The sequence below is a fragment of the Tenrec ecaudatus genome, chromosome X (genome assembly GCF_050624435.1).
Source record: "Tenrec ecaudatus isolate mTenEca1 chromosome X, mTenEca1.hap1, whole genome shotgun sequence".
NCBI classification, from domain to species: Eukaryota; Metazoa; Chordata; class Mammalia; order Afrosoricida; family Tenrecidae; genus Tenrec; species Tenrec ecaudatus.
This window is the reverse complement of record NC_134548.1, coordinates 29360248-29374111: the sequence shown is the minus strand read 5'-3', so window position 1 is coordinate 29374111 and position 13864 is coordinate 29360248.

The window sequence follows — 13864 nt, the reverse complement described above, 5'->3', positions numbered from 1 at the left end:
AACATGTACAAAAACAAGACAGTGCAAAACAAAGGAACAATATACAACAAAACAACAACAAACCAATGGCAAACCCAAAACAAAACACAACAATAAAGAAAAGCTTGTAGTTAGTTCAAGGACTGTTTGTTGGCCTTTAGGAGTGTTTTCCAGTCCAGTCTTGGGGCACCATGCCCTGGTCCCAAAGTCCACCTCACCATTCCCTGGGGATCTCGCCGCTCTGTTCCCTTGCTGCCCTGTTGCATTCCCTTAGTGTTTTACCTCAGTGTGGCGGGATCAGATCTGGCACAATTCCCACACTGCGTCTCCAGTGTTGACCCCTGTAGGGCAATGGGTCAGTGAGGGAAGTTGTGCTTCATAGTGGGGCAGGCCATGTGGTCGTCTCTGTGGACTGGCTGCTCTAATAGGGATCTTCATCCTCAAGGTTTGTTGGACCAGGATGTGCTCCACCCTCTCCTCCTTCCCCTTCATTTACTCCCATGTGCTCTCATCAGATATGTCCCTCTCCTGGAGCTGCATATTCAGTGCCTTCCTTTCAAATAAATTCTTCTGTGGTTAGGGGAAGGTATCCACATAGTAGTTGGGATTGAGGCCAGCCCCTTAGAACTCCCCACTGGTTCCCTACTCCACGCCTGCATGTTGCATTCACATCTTGGAGCACTGTGTTGAAGTATGGTCCCTCTTTCCCTGTTGAGATAAAAACAATATCCTCCCCTTGGGTAGTTTAGTGCTCTGCGCTCCTGTTACCCATTTCTTTTTTATTATTTTTTTCCTTTCTCCAAATCCTTTTTAGTTGACTACCATATGTATCCCTGGATTTGGTCTGGTGCCTGCCATACTAACTGGTCCTCATCCCAGGAAGTTTTGTATACGGTAGATTTTTCCCTATGCCACCCCTCCCTTTTTTTAAACTTCAGCGTACTCATATTGTACTTCTCCTTTTGTGCTTGGCCTACTTTGCATAGCATGCTTTCTTCCAGTTCTTCCCATGCAGCGATGTGCTTCATACGTTCATCACTGCTTTTTAGCGATGCGTAGTCCATTGTATGTATCTACAACAGCTTTTTAATCCACTCTTCAGTTGATGGAACTTTGGGTTGCTTCCAGCTCCTTGTAATTGTGAACTGTGCCACAATGAACATTGGAGCACAGATGCCTGGTCTTGGTTTGTTTCTTGCCTCTTCTGGGTATATGCCCAGTAGGGAGTTAGGTAGGTCATATGGTAACTCGATTTCCATCTGTTTCCAATATCGCCAGATCGATTTTCATAATGGCTGTATATACTTGCAGGTCCACCAGCAGTGGATGAGAGTTCCTGTCTCCCTTCAGCCCCTCCAACACTTGTTGATTTCTGATTTTTGAATTGGGCTATCTTTGAGGATGTCAGGTTGTACCTCATTGTTTTCGTTTGCATATCTCTTATGGCTAAAGATCGGGAACATTTTCTCATATGTTTGATGGCCATTCGGATTTACGTCCCTGTGAAACTTCTGTTCAAGACCTTTGCCCACCTCCTCAGTGGAAAATTAGTTTTTTTTCTATTTGGAAGCTAGCAGAGTATTGTAGATTTTAGTAATAAGGCCTTTGCCTGATGGATGTGTCATTGTTAAAGATGTTTTCCCAGTCCGTGGATTCTCTTATTACTCTCTTGGTGAATTCTTTTGATGTACACAGGTGTTTTATCCTCAGTATATCCCATTTGTTATTTTGTGCCTCCTCTGTGTTTGTGTCCTTCCCTAGTTCACATAGTTTATGTATTTCCTGTGCTACAGTTCTCAAGTTGGTCCCAATTCCCTCATTGATAGACTTAATAGTTCGGTGTTTAACTTCAAGGTTTGTGATTGCGATAAACTATTGCAGGAATGAAGGTCTGGGTCAGTGACCCACCTTCAGTTTTTTCTTGTGCGTGGGGTGAGATAAGGGTCTTGCTTCATTTTTCTGCAGTTAAGTATCCATTTTTTCCAGCACCACCTGTTCAAGAGGGCATCTGCTTCCCATTGGATTTTTTTGAGCCCTTATAAAAGATCAGTCGTCTGTATGCTGATGATTTTATTTCTATGTTTTCAGTTCTTTTCCATTGGTCTGAATATCTGTCATTATAAAAATACTATGCGGGTTTGACAACTGTGGCTGTATAGTATGTGCTAAAGTCAGGTAAAGCAAGCCCTCCCATTGTGTCCTTCTTCTTGAGAAGTTCTCTATTTCTGGGCTTCATCCGTCTCAATATGAAGTTGGTAATCAGTTTATCCATTTCTTTGAAGAAAGATGAGTGTAATTGTATTGGGATTACATTAAACTTATATAGTAACCTAGGCAAAACTGACACCTTCACTATATTGAGTCTTCCAATCCATGAGCATGGGATATTCTTCCATTTGTTGAGGTCACTCGTTTTGGTTTTTTTTGTAATAGTGTTCTGTTGTTTACCCCATATAGGTTTTTTGTCCTTTTAGTCAGGTATATTATTAGATATTTCAATTTGTGTTTGGCTATTGTGAAGGGTACCACCTTTTTTATTTCATCTTCTGTGGTATTATCCGATGTGTATACCAGTCTGATGGACTTCTGTTTATCTTTCATCCTGCCCGTCAAACTTCTCTATTGCTTCCAGTACTCCCCTTGTGGAACTTTTGGGATTTTCCATATATAAAATCATATCATCTGCAAATAATGATAGTTTCACCTCTTCCTTCCCAAGACGAATACCTTTGATGGCTCTTCTATGCCTTATGCTGTTAGCTAAAACCTCCAGCACGATATTAAATAAGAGTGGGGACAAGGGGCATTCTTGTCTGGTCCTCCTTTTCAGTGAGATAGTGTTAGTCTTTTCTCCATTGAATACCACATTGGCTGTTGGTTTTTCATATATAGCTTGTATTGTCTTGAAAAAAATTCCTTCCTTTCCTATCTTCTCAAGTGTCTTAAACAGGAATCAGGTGTTGGATGTTGTTGATTGTTTTTTTTGCATCTATGAATATTATCATGTCATTCTTATAGTTTTTCATTTCAATGTGTCGAATGATATTGATGGTCTTTCATATGTTGAATAATTCCTACATCCCTCGTATGATTCCCACTTGGTCATGGTGAATTATTTGTTTTATATTCTTTTGCATTCTATTGCCCAATATTATGCTAAGGATTTTTGTATCAATGTTCATTAGGATATTGGTCTGTATTTCTCGATTCTTGTGGGAAGCTTGCCCAATTTTGTTATCAGGGTTATACTAGCTTTATAGAAGGAGTTTGGGAGTTTGCTGTCTTTTTCTATGTTCCTGAAGAGTTTGCGTAGGATTGATGTTATTTCTTCCGTAAATGCTTGGAAAAACCTTCCAGTGAAGCCATCTGGTCCAGGGGATTTTTTTGTTGGTTTTATATGTGATTGTTTTTCCCTAGCTGTTCGAATGATTTTCTTCTTTTCCTCAAAGTTGAATAGTTTAACTTTTATGTGCCTTGGTGACTTATTCTTGGGATTCAGTCTAGCTGGATTTCTTTCAGCCTCCTGAATGGTTGCTTGCTTTTTATTCATTAAGCTGGGCATGTTTTCCTTCAAGAATTCTCTCACTATTATTGCAGATGACTTCTTTGTTGTGTCTTCCTCTGGTAAGCCAATAATTCTTATGTTGTTCCTTTTCATAGCATCAGACATAGCTCTTAAGTTTACTTCGGCTTCTCTGATGATCTTCTTAGATTTTTGCTGACATTTGTTAAAGTTTGCTTTGCTGTCCTCCAAGTCACTGTTGCGGTTCTCTGCTTCCTCGAGTTGATTCTCCAGGTCTGTGTGCCTGCTATGGTTTTTGTTATCTCCTCCCTGTGCTTTTGTATTTCTCTTTGGTGTATGGACTTTATCTACTCCTCTATCATTTTATCCTTTCTCTGTATTGTTTCCTTCAAATCCTGTATGACTGCAAGCAGCATTCTGAAAATTTCTTTCCGTGGCAGCTTAATGCCTACTTCTTCTATGCATGTCGTAATGTTCAGGACATTTTTTGCCACTGCTTTTTCTTTCTCCTGTTTTTTGGTTGAGGTCGTTGGGGCTGATGACAGTTTGCATTGTGTTGTTTTAGAGAGGCTAGGTGCCATTTTCCAGGGAGTAAAAGAGCAGTGACTCTCTTTGGGAGGCTTGTGCGGATGCTTCTTCGAACTACCTACAGCTAATTTCACTATGGAATTAACTTACCACTTTGTCCTCTTGTCACTTCTCTCTCAGGGGAGTGCCCCAGAAGGCTGGTGGGTTGCATGCTTTGGTGTTGCGGAGGATGGGCAGAGGTTCCTGCACCAACTTGGAAAGTTGATGAGTGTTGGCCGAGCTGCCTTAGGCCATGTGTGGCATCATGTAGGCGTGAGGAAATTCCCTCAGTCCAGTGGGCCAACAAAGGAAAAATAAGAGCTCCCCCAGGTATACAGGCAGAAATTCCCTGGTACGAAGTTGGGTGGAGTATCCCCTGGTGGAGGTCTGCAGGGATTTCGCCAACCTCAGGCTAGCAGCACAGGGTGGAGCTCACCTAGCTGCGTTTGGGGCAGGTGTAAATGCTAGGGGGAGTGGTGTGGTGGTCGGCAGTGGAGTGTGAGAGGACAGGAAAGAGACAAAGAGGAGAAAATAAAATTAGAAAGTAAGCCCCTAAGACTGTGGGGGGATAGAGAAAAAAGAGGGAAACAAAACTAACAATGTATCTGAACCCTGATCCCTGCCCATGGAGCTGCAAGGGTTTAATCCCTGCCCCGAGGCACACTGTGGCAAACTGTGGCTGTGTTGAGATTCAGCCCCTGTGGTGGCTCCAAATGGTCTCAGCTCTGGCTGAGACAGTGGCAGAACTAAGAGCAAGTCCTAGCCGGCCTCCATTGTGATAAGCCAAAAGCCCCCAGCCCCTCAGAATCTTGTGGGTCTGTGCCTACTTATCTTCATGTAGCTCCTCCTGAGATCCAGCAGTGTTGAAATTCCCTCTGAGCAACTCTCCTGGGCTGATTTTTGTGGAGCCCCTCTGGTATATGTGACTCAGTTGCCATCTTTCTTGTAGTCGTGATTATAGCTTTAACTGGAGTGCCAAACTGGTATATGGCACACACAGATTGACATTTAAAATAATGTTGACTGGTTCTTACCTTTTGGCATCCTGCAACTTTACTAGTATTGAATATAAGACTGAGAAAGAGATGGGCATAATTCATGACTTTAACAAGTTTCCAAAAGAGAACTAGCTTCCAAAGCAGTGTTCAGATAGCAGGAAATGTCTGTACTTAATATGGCTGTACACCTTTTTGTGCAGCCCTGAAACTTAGGATGTTTAGTCTTTTAGATCTAAAAAAATAGCTGCTATTTTGGCCAGGGAATGGCTTTGCTTTGTGTCAAGGTAGTGGAAAGGGTAACATTATATCATTCTTCCTCTTAGGTAAGGCAAGACGAGAACAACTTTCAAGTTGCAATATGCCAAAAGCTAGTGCCCTGAGGTCTGTAACTTTAACCAGTTTTGGGGGAACCTGATGTTCAAGTAAATTAAGGAACTATTGATCTAGTGTCTCTTTGACAAATACACCATAAATACCACCATTCTTTAAAAAATGTTCCCAACTCAGAGAATCCAAGTTCTCAAAGTTAATTTTACTGGCACTGTTTATTTAATATTTGAGATGACAAATTGCAAACATACTACATTTTACAAAGACACCAATTACTCCTAGTCTACGATGATTCAACAGATAATTGCAATGCATAAGACTTTGGCACTGAAAAGTCATACAGCTGGGTGTGCCCACTTGGCTTCAACTCCTATCAGGTACTGCATATCTCTGCCAGATACAAGCTTTGTCTGGTTGGCAAAAGATTGCACACAGGTAGTGCCCACTGCAGTTTGGCAATGTATGCTGTGCATTTCACTACTCCCTTACCACCAACTCTCAGTTCACTCACTGATTTTTGGATCAGTTATTCTCAGCTCTTTCTCAAAAATGGCAATGATTGGTGGAAGCTGGGTAGGCATCTGAAAACCAACCAATGTCCAGATTGAATTTGAACTTCAAAATTGGCTTCATACGTTTCATGTGATAAGTAGGAAAGCACGGTAACCCCCCACACCCTTGCTTTATTCTCTCTTTTCTGAGTCTTTTCTACGTGGGTATTCTCACAGTTTTGGAATCAATACAGCATGAAGAGATAATTCTGGAAGCATAAAGGAACATCTAAGTTCATCCTAATAGTGTTATCAATTTTTACTTCTATTTATGATTGAATTATTCTATCACTTCTTTTCCTTGCCAAGAGGTATTGATATGGAGAATATTCTAGCTCTCATATTACAAAGGAGAACTGCCCCCACAGGGTTTTCTGGGCTGTAATCTGTATGGAATCAGATTTCCACATATTTCTCTTGTACAGCAGCTGGTGAGTTCCAGCCATCACCACTGCACTATGAAGTCTCCTTTGTTCTTGCAAAGAACAGTTTAAATTGTTTTTCTCCACTCCACACTCTCCTCTTTCCCAGAAATGTCCTTTCTATAATATAACTTTGGTTTTAATATATGCTTGTAAGTTGAATGTTCAGGTGTTCTTTCCAACATGGTATATTGGGAACCCTATATATACGGTCTGTATGTTGGAATCAACTTAATGGCAGTAAGTTTGAATTAGGGGATTAATGACAAGAATTTCACACCTACAACTTCAGACATGGCTCTAGGAAACATCACAAGAAGAGTCAGGACCCCTCATGTGTCATCGACAAGCAGATAGCTTCACCATTGGATCAATTAAATTTGGGATACCATATTAGACTCCCTAATACTGCTTCCATCTTAAAAGTTCCCTTACATCCCTTAAGCTCTAGGGAAGATGAATTTATTCATAGACAGTTTCAATTTTTTGAGTGTTTGTATTGGTTTGGTCACTAACTCTAGTTGTCTCAGTTTTAATTTGTTTTCCCTGGATTTTGTAGAATCATTTTAAAAATCATTTTATTGGGGGTTCATACATCTCTTAGCACAATCCATACATATATTCATTATGTCAAGCACATTTGTACATTTGTTGCCCTCATCATCCTCAAAACATTTCCTTTCTTTTTGAGCCCTTGGTATCAGCTCCTCATTTTCCCCCTCTCTCCCTGCCCCACCTCCCTTATAAACCCTTGATAATTTAAAAATTACTATTATTTGCAGAACCTTTTTAAGTTGATACAGATCAAGGTTTTTGAATTGTTCCCACATTTTCATTCTCGGGTTTCTGTATTTTCCTAGCAAACTCGTTGAACATCTGAAAATGTTCAGACAAAGTTTTTGGTGCCTCCAAAACACTTGACAGCATATTTTATATATGGTTGTGGTAGTTACATAATCTGTTGTCAATTTGAGATGAATAATAGTAAAGGGGTGGAAGTTAGCTGTCAATTAGGTTACAGCTTGATGACCTCATTTGGAGGCACGAAGGAGGTAAATATCTCATTGGAGGTAGGATGCAGGCTGATTTCCTGGGAGACATTGCAGCTGAGAAGACACATGGAGCTACTCTAGTGCCCTGAGCTGGAGGAGCCACATGGATACCCCTGACAGCAGTGAGATGCTTACAATGCCACTGGATCCACAAGACTTCCCACCCACTGGCCTGTGATCTTCCAGTATTCAGCATCATTGCATGTGTTTCATGAGTGTGAAGAGGACATTATAGATTGGTATCAGATATACGGGCTAGTATTGGATTTATGGACTTGATATGGACTGCGCTGGGATGTTTTCTTAACATACAATTACTCTTTTATTTGAAACTCCTTCTTAAACACATCTGATTGTCTATGAATTTGTTTCTCTAGTCCACCCAGACTAACACAATAGTAGATGCTCAATAATTGCTTATTCATTCATATATTCATTCATTCATCCATTCAATGAGTATTTATTGAGTTCCAGCTATGTGTGGGCACTGTTTTAGGATTTTGGGTTTTAATACAAATAAAACAAAGAACCTACTTTTTTGGAGCTCACGGAATGATGGGAGGGAGAGAGAGTCAATACACAAAACAGCAAATACATGTATCCAATATGGCATTAAGAAAATTAAATCAGGATACTGACCTAACCTATTAGGGTCCAGGATTTCCCCTTTTAGAAAGTTAGCCTAAGGAATTCCTCATTGATGAGGTGAGATTTAATCAGAAACTTGAAAAAAGGAGGGGATGGGCCGTGAAATTTTCTTTGGAAAAGTATTCTAGATATAGAGAAAAGTAAATGGCAAGGTTATAAGGAAGGAGCATGCCAAGAAAATGGATGGATGGATGGATGGACGGATGGATGGAAGGATGGATATTGATTAGTGAATACATTAAGGAACAGAAACTGTGAGGGACAGGTTGGAGTCTGTCATTTTTTGAAGAAAGATGATTGGCTGTCACTAACTTGATCATTACACAGGTGGAGCAGTTCTACTTTGTAACACATGGTCTCACCATGAGTCATAATTCTCATGATGGAAGCTAACAACAACAACCATGCCAGGTGGTTCATGTAGGTAGCTGGGGCTATCAGTGCCAGTTCCTATTGATATCTGCATTTTCTGTTCACATTATGCTAACAGGTCTATAAATGAATGGCAACCACAAGAAAATATAATGGAAGATGCAATCATCTTTGTTACAACCACCTTGTGATGAAAGAGAGAATAGGGAATATTCAAAGGTATCATCTTTGTGTTGACCAATCTTCTGGTCATTCCTCTTATGACATGCATCATTTTTCATTCACTTTCAATTGAAATGAAATGAAGTCTAGTCCCACAAAAGCAGAGTGGACACTGATTTCAGAAACAATTGTGCCAGTGTGTTTAAAATTATTGTTACCTGTTGTAATTCATTTTAACCATGCTTATTAGATTTTTCCATGACAAGGGAAAATGCAGAAATGATGAATGGATAGATGGATATCGAATGCTGAATCTATGAAGGAATATAAGCTATGAGGCACAGATTTTAGGATAACTTCATGTTCACACCATGTATGATTGCATATAATTGCATATCCTTTAGGTGACTAGAATGTGTGATGTGTTTCTCACATAGATAGTGGAATGTCACTCCCATGATCCTACTATAAAATAAGCTTTGGTGTCTGTGTGTTTTTTGTACTTGCATGTGTGTATACCCATTTTCCAGTCATTATGCAGCACAGAATCTCCTGCTGTCCTTAATGAATGAAGCTGCTTTGATATGAACTGCCTATGGAGAAAGCCATGGAGTAGGGAACCATGAATGGCTTCTGGAAGCTTAAGGAATCAGCTCCACACTAAAAGAAACGTTCTTCAAGCATGTGATATTCAGAGGACCTAGATCTTCATATGACAACAATGACTGTTATCTTGACTTCATCCTTTAAGACTTTACACAGAGGACTCAATTAAGTTTTGGCCAGACTCCTGACCCATCAATACTATATGATAATAAATGTGTGTTGTTTTAAGTCATTAAATCTATAGTAACTTGCTACACAGTTTAGAAAGTGTACAGAGCTACTTTATATCACTGAGCTAAACAACAAAATCTCAGTACTCCTGTCCTATTACTCATCTTCTATTCCAAATTTAAATCTAATTAATATGTAATTTAGTTCATTTTAATGATGACTTAGCTGCTCTGGGACCAGCAGTGAAAAAGAGAAAGGTCCTGGACAAAATGGTTTGACACAGTGGCTGCAACAATGGGTTCAAACAAAAGAATTGTGAGGATAGAGCAGAAGCAGTGGTGTTTCATTCTGTTGTACATAGGTTCACTAGGAGTCAGAACTAACACAACAGCACCTAACAACAACAAAAGCTGCTCTACAAGACAAAGATGAAGCAATCTGGTCCTTTAAAGACTTATAGCCTCAGAAACCCTAGGGAGTAGTTTTTCTCTGTCCTACAGTACCACTGTGAGTCAGAACCAACTGGATATCCATGGAGTTTAGTTTAAAGAGCTCTTGTGGTGCTTCTAACTGCTAGACCAATAGCTCAATCTCACTCCATGAGAGAAAGATGAGTCAGTCTGCTTCTGTAAAGATTTATGGTTTCAGGAACCCTAGGGGGTCATTCTGCTTGCTCTTCCAGGGTCACTAAGGGATGAAATTCCCACCACTTGTCTGTCAGTTTGTTACTGTGCTGCCTTGTGTGTTGCTGTGATGCTGGAAGTTATATCACTGGTATCTTCAAATACTAATGGGGTCACCAAAGTGAACAGGTCTCAATCGAGATTCCAGACCAAGAATAAAAAGAAAAGCCCGTCCACTTCAGAGGAATTAGCCACTGAAAGTCTTATGGGTAGCATCCAAACATTGCCATATACTGAAAAACTCACTAATAGCAGAACACTGTCAGATATAGTACCCAAAAATGAGTTCCGTGTGTTTCAACAAGCAAACGAAGCATTGGAAGTACTCGTCTATGCCAAGAAATGTGGAAGACAGCTATTTGACCATCAGAAAATTTGGTCAACGGAAAGCGCAAATTATAGAAAAATTTCATTGGTATCACATGCAAGAGAACTTTTGCTGAAATCATCCAACAATGGTTGCAGTAATACAATGACAGGGAGCTGCTAGAATCCCGGCCAAATTCAGAGGGGACCGGGAATAAGGGATTGGCATTGCTAATGCCACATAGATCTGAGTTGAAAGTAGAGAATACCAGTAATATGTCTACTTTCAAAAGCTTAGTCAACTACATGAATCATAACAAACTGGATAGTTTGAGAATAAAGGGAATTATAAAACACTTCATTATATTCATGCAGAACCTGTACATGTATCAAGAGGCAGTTGTGCAAACAAAACAAGGGAATACTGCATGGTTTTAAATCAGGATAAGTGTGCATCAGGGTTGTATCCTCTTGCTATATTTATTCAATCTGTATGCTGGGCCAATGATCACAGAAGCTGTATAATATGAAGAAGAATGCGGTTAGCGGAGTTTGAGAAAGACCTATTAACAACCTGGGATATGCAGATGCCATGGCTTTCCTTGCTGAAAGCGAAGAGTACTGGAAGGAGTGCTCATGAAGATCAAGGAGCGCAATCTTTAGTGTGGATTACAACTCAGGGTAAAGAAAATCAAAATCCTCACAACTGGACCAATAGGGAACATCATGATAAACAGGCATGATTGAAGTCTTCAAGGATTTTGTTTTGCTTAGATCCACAATCATTGCATATACAAGGGGAAGTCAAGAGATCAGATGATGTACTGGGTTGGGTAAATCTTTTTAAAGTGTTGGAAAGCAGGAAGGTTACTTTGAGGACCAAGATGTGCCTGACTCAAGCCATGGTGTTTTCGATTGCTTCATATGCATGTGAAAGTTTGACATTGTAATAAGGAAGACCGAAGGAGAACCAATGTATTAGAATCATGGTGCTTGGGGAGACTACAGAAAGTACTGTGGATTATTAAATGGACAAACAAACATGCACTCATAAAACTATGGCCAGAGTGGTCCTTAGAGGCCAGGATGGCAAGGCTTTGTCTCACGTACTGTTAGGTTTCAGCTTTTGGCCAGGTGAATTTGATTCAGCCAATGAGGTCCACCTGTATCATCGACCACTCCTCCCAATTGGGGTGGGGGAGCCCAAACAGGCCAAAAGGTTTTCTCTCTGGCTCTCACAGCGGGTGCTACACAATGCAGCACAGCCTTGCTGCGACCCCGGAGCGCCCAGGCTCAGGTCCCACAACTGTGCCTGCGGACTCTGGCTTGTCTTCCATTTACCATAAAACTGGAAACTGCTGCTAACCTTCATAAAACTCACTTGGATCACAAACGGATCGAGGTATATCTCTTGCATGATAGAGATAGATCTAACAGTACTTTGGACTTGTTGTCAGAAAATACCAGTGCCTGGAAAAGGGCATTATGCTTAGTAAAGTAGAGGGGCAGCAAAAAAGAGGAAGCCCGTGGGCAAGGTGGATTGACAGGGGCTGCAACAATGGACTCAAACCTAAGAACAATTGTGGAGATGGTGCAGGACAGGTGGGTGTTCTGCTGTTGTGCATAGGGTCACTATGAGTCAGAACCAACTCTTAACCTAACAACACAACAGCAACAAGAGTTAGCATTTGTTTGATGGCAGTGAGTTTGGGTTTTATCTTGGTTGTTTTCTATCATTTCATCTTCCCTCCACTTTGATATGCTTAAAATTTACCTCCTGACTAAATCCCAGCTTAATCTTTAGAATTAATTCTATGGAAGTGAGAAGGAAGGAGCTAGAATTATGTTTTACTTTAGGCAGTCACTCAGTAATCTTTACTTGCCTCCAAATACCCTCAAGTCTTGAACAAACCAACCAAATCCATTGTTATTGAGTTGATGCCTACTCAAAGCAACCCTACAGGGCAGAGTAAGGCAGAGAACTTCCCATAGGATTTCTACGGCTGTAAATCCTTCCAGAAAGAGACTGCCACATCTTCCTCCCCAGAGTGACCAGTGAGTTGAAACTGCTGACATGTTGATAACCATCTGAGTGCCTAACCACTGTGTCACTAGGGCTCCTATCCAAAACCTTAGTGACTTAAAAAAAGCCAACACACATATTATTAGTTTTTGTGACTCCTTTCCATTCCCCAAATATAAAACGACTAGTCAGTTAAGGAGCATAGAACATCTCAGCCCCACCTGTCTGTAAGTCAAAGCCTCACTGGACTTCCTATCATAGAGGTACATGGGGATCGTGAAGCTTTCAGATCTTCTTGATGAGCTGAGCATCAATAGAGAGCCAGAATTCATCTATGTTTAATGATACTTGGTTCCTTGAGGAGAGACATAATCCTCAGATTCCCCAGTGATTTTCATAGAGGAGTGGTTTTGCTTCAGCATGTACAGCAAAAGACAATCCTCTAGAAAATGTGGCAGCTTGATTTATTGCAAATTCAATGTGATGTGTGACCTACCAAGAAACAGCATTGTGTTCCGGCTGCTGGAAATGCATTGAGAAGGAATGAAACCACACCAGGAGGCCAGTCCGGCTTCCATTTCCCTAAGGTTTGGGGTCTCCTTTTTTTTTTTTTTTACAGAAGACTAATCAGCTTTCGGGTGTCCGGGCTTTGAAGGAAATGCTTTCCTGAGGGTGGCAAAAGGAGTGCACCTTAAGCAGACACGGGTGCTGACAAGTCTAGAGGTCCATGAATGCAATGAAACTTTATTATGTAAAAGGCGGTCTGAAGAAATCTTGGTGTCGTAAAGAAAATTTTCTTTTACATATGTAGTAGCTGTGGCTCCACGAAGATTAGCCTATATTTAAAACAATGGAGTGTTTCCAGATCTGGAGAGTGAGAAAAGAGTGTGTCCTGATAGCTTTCTGGTGCAGCAGGCAGTGCCGGGGAATGTGTTCATCAAGGTGGCTTGATGACCCAAGGAGTCCACAGGACGAACCAATATCCAAGCTTAAGAAGAAAGGAATTCAAAAAGTATTGTCCTCATTAGAATCATCCTCCCCACCTGGGAACGGAGTTGAACCAAGGTCTCTTATTGTAAATAAAAATGGGCATGCAAAAAATGGAGATGACTTTCTGCAGCTGCAAGTGACAGCATTGCATAAACCAAACAAAACTCACTGCCATCGAGCCAATTCTCATTCACAGCGATCCTATGGGACAGGATAGAACTGTCCCTTTATGGAAGTAGACTAACCCTTTTAAAAAGTAGAAAGCTTCATCTTTCTCCAGAGCAGTGGTTCTCAAACTTCCTAATGCCACGACCAATTAATACAGTTCTTCATGTTGTGGTGAACTTCCCAATGATAAAATTATTTCCGTTGCTACTTCATGACTGTCATTTTGCTACTGTTATGAATTGGGTGACCCTTGTGAAAGGGTTGTTCATCCCGCAAAGGTCACAGCCCACACATTGAGAGCCGCTGCTCTAGA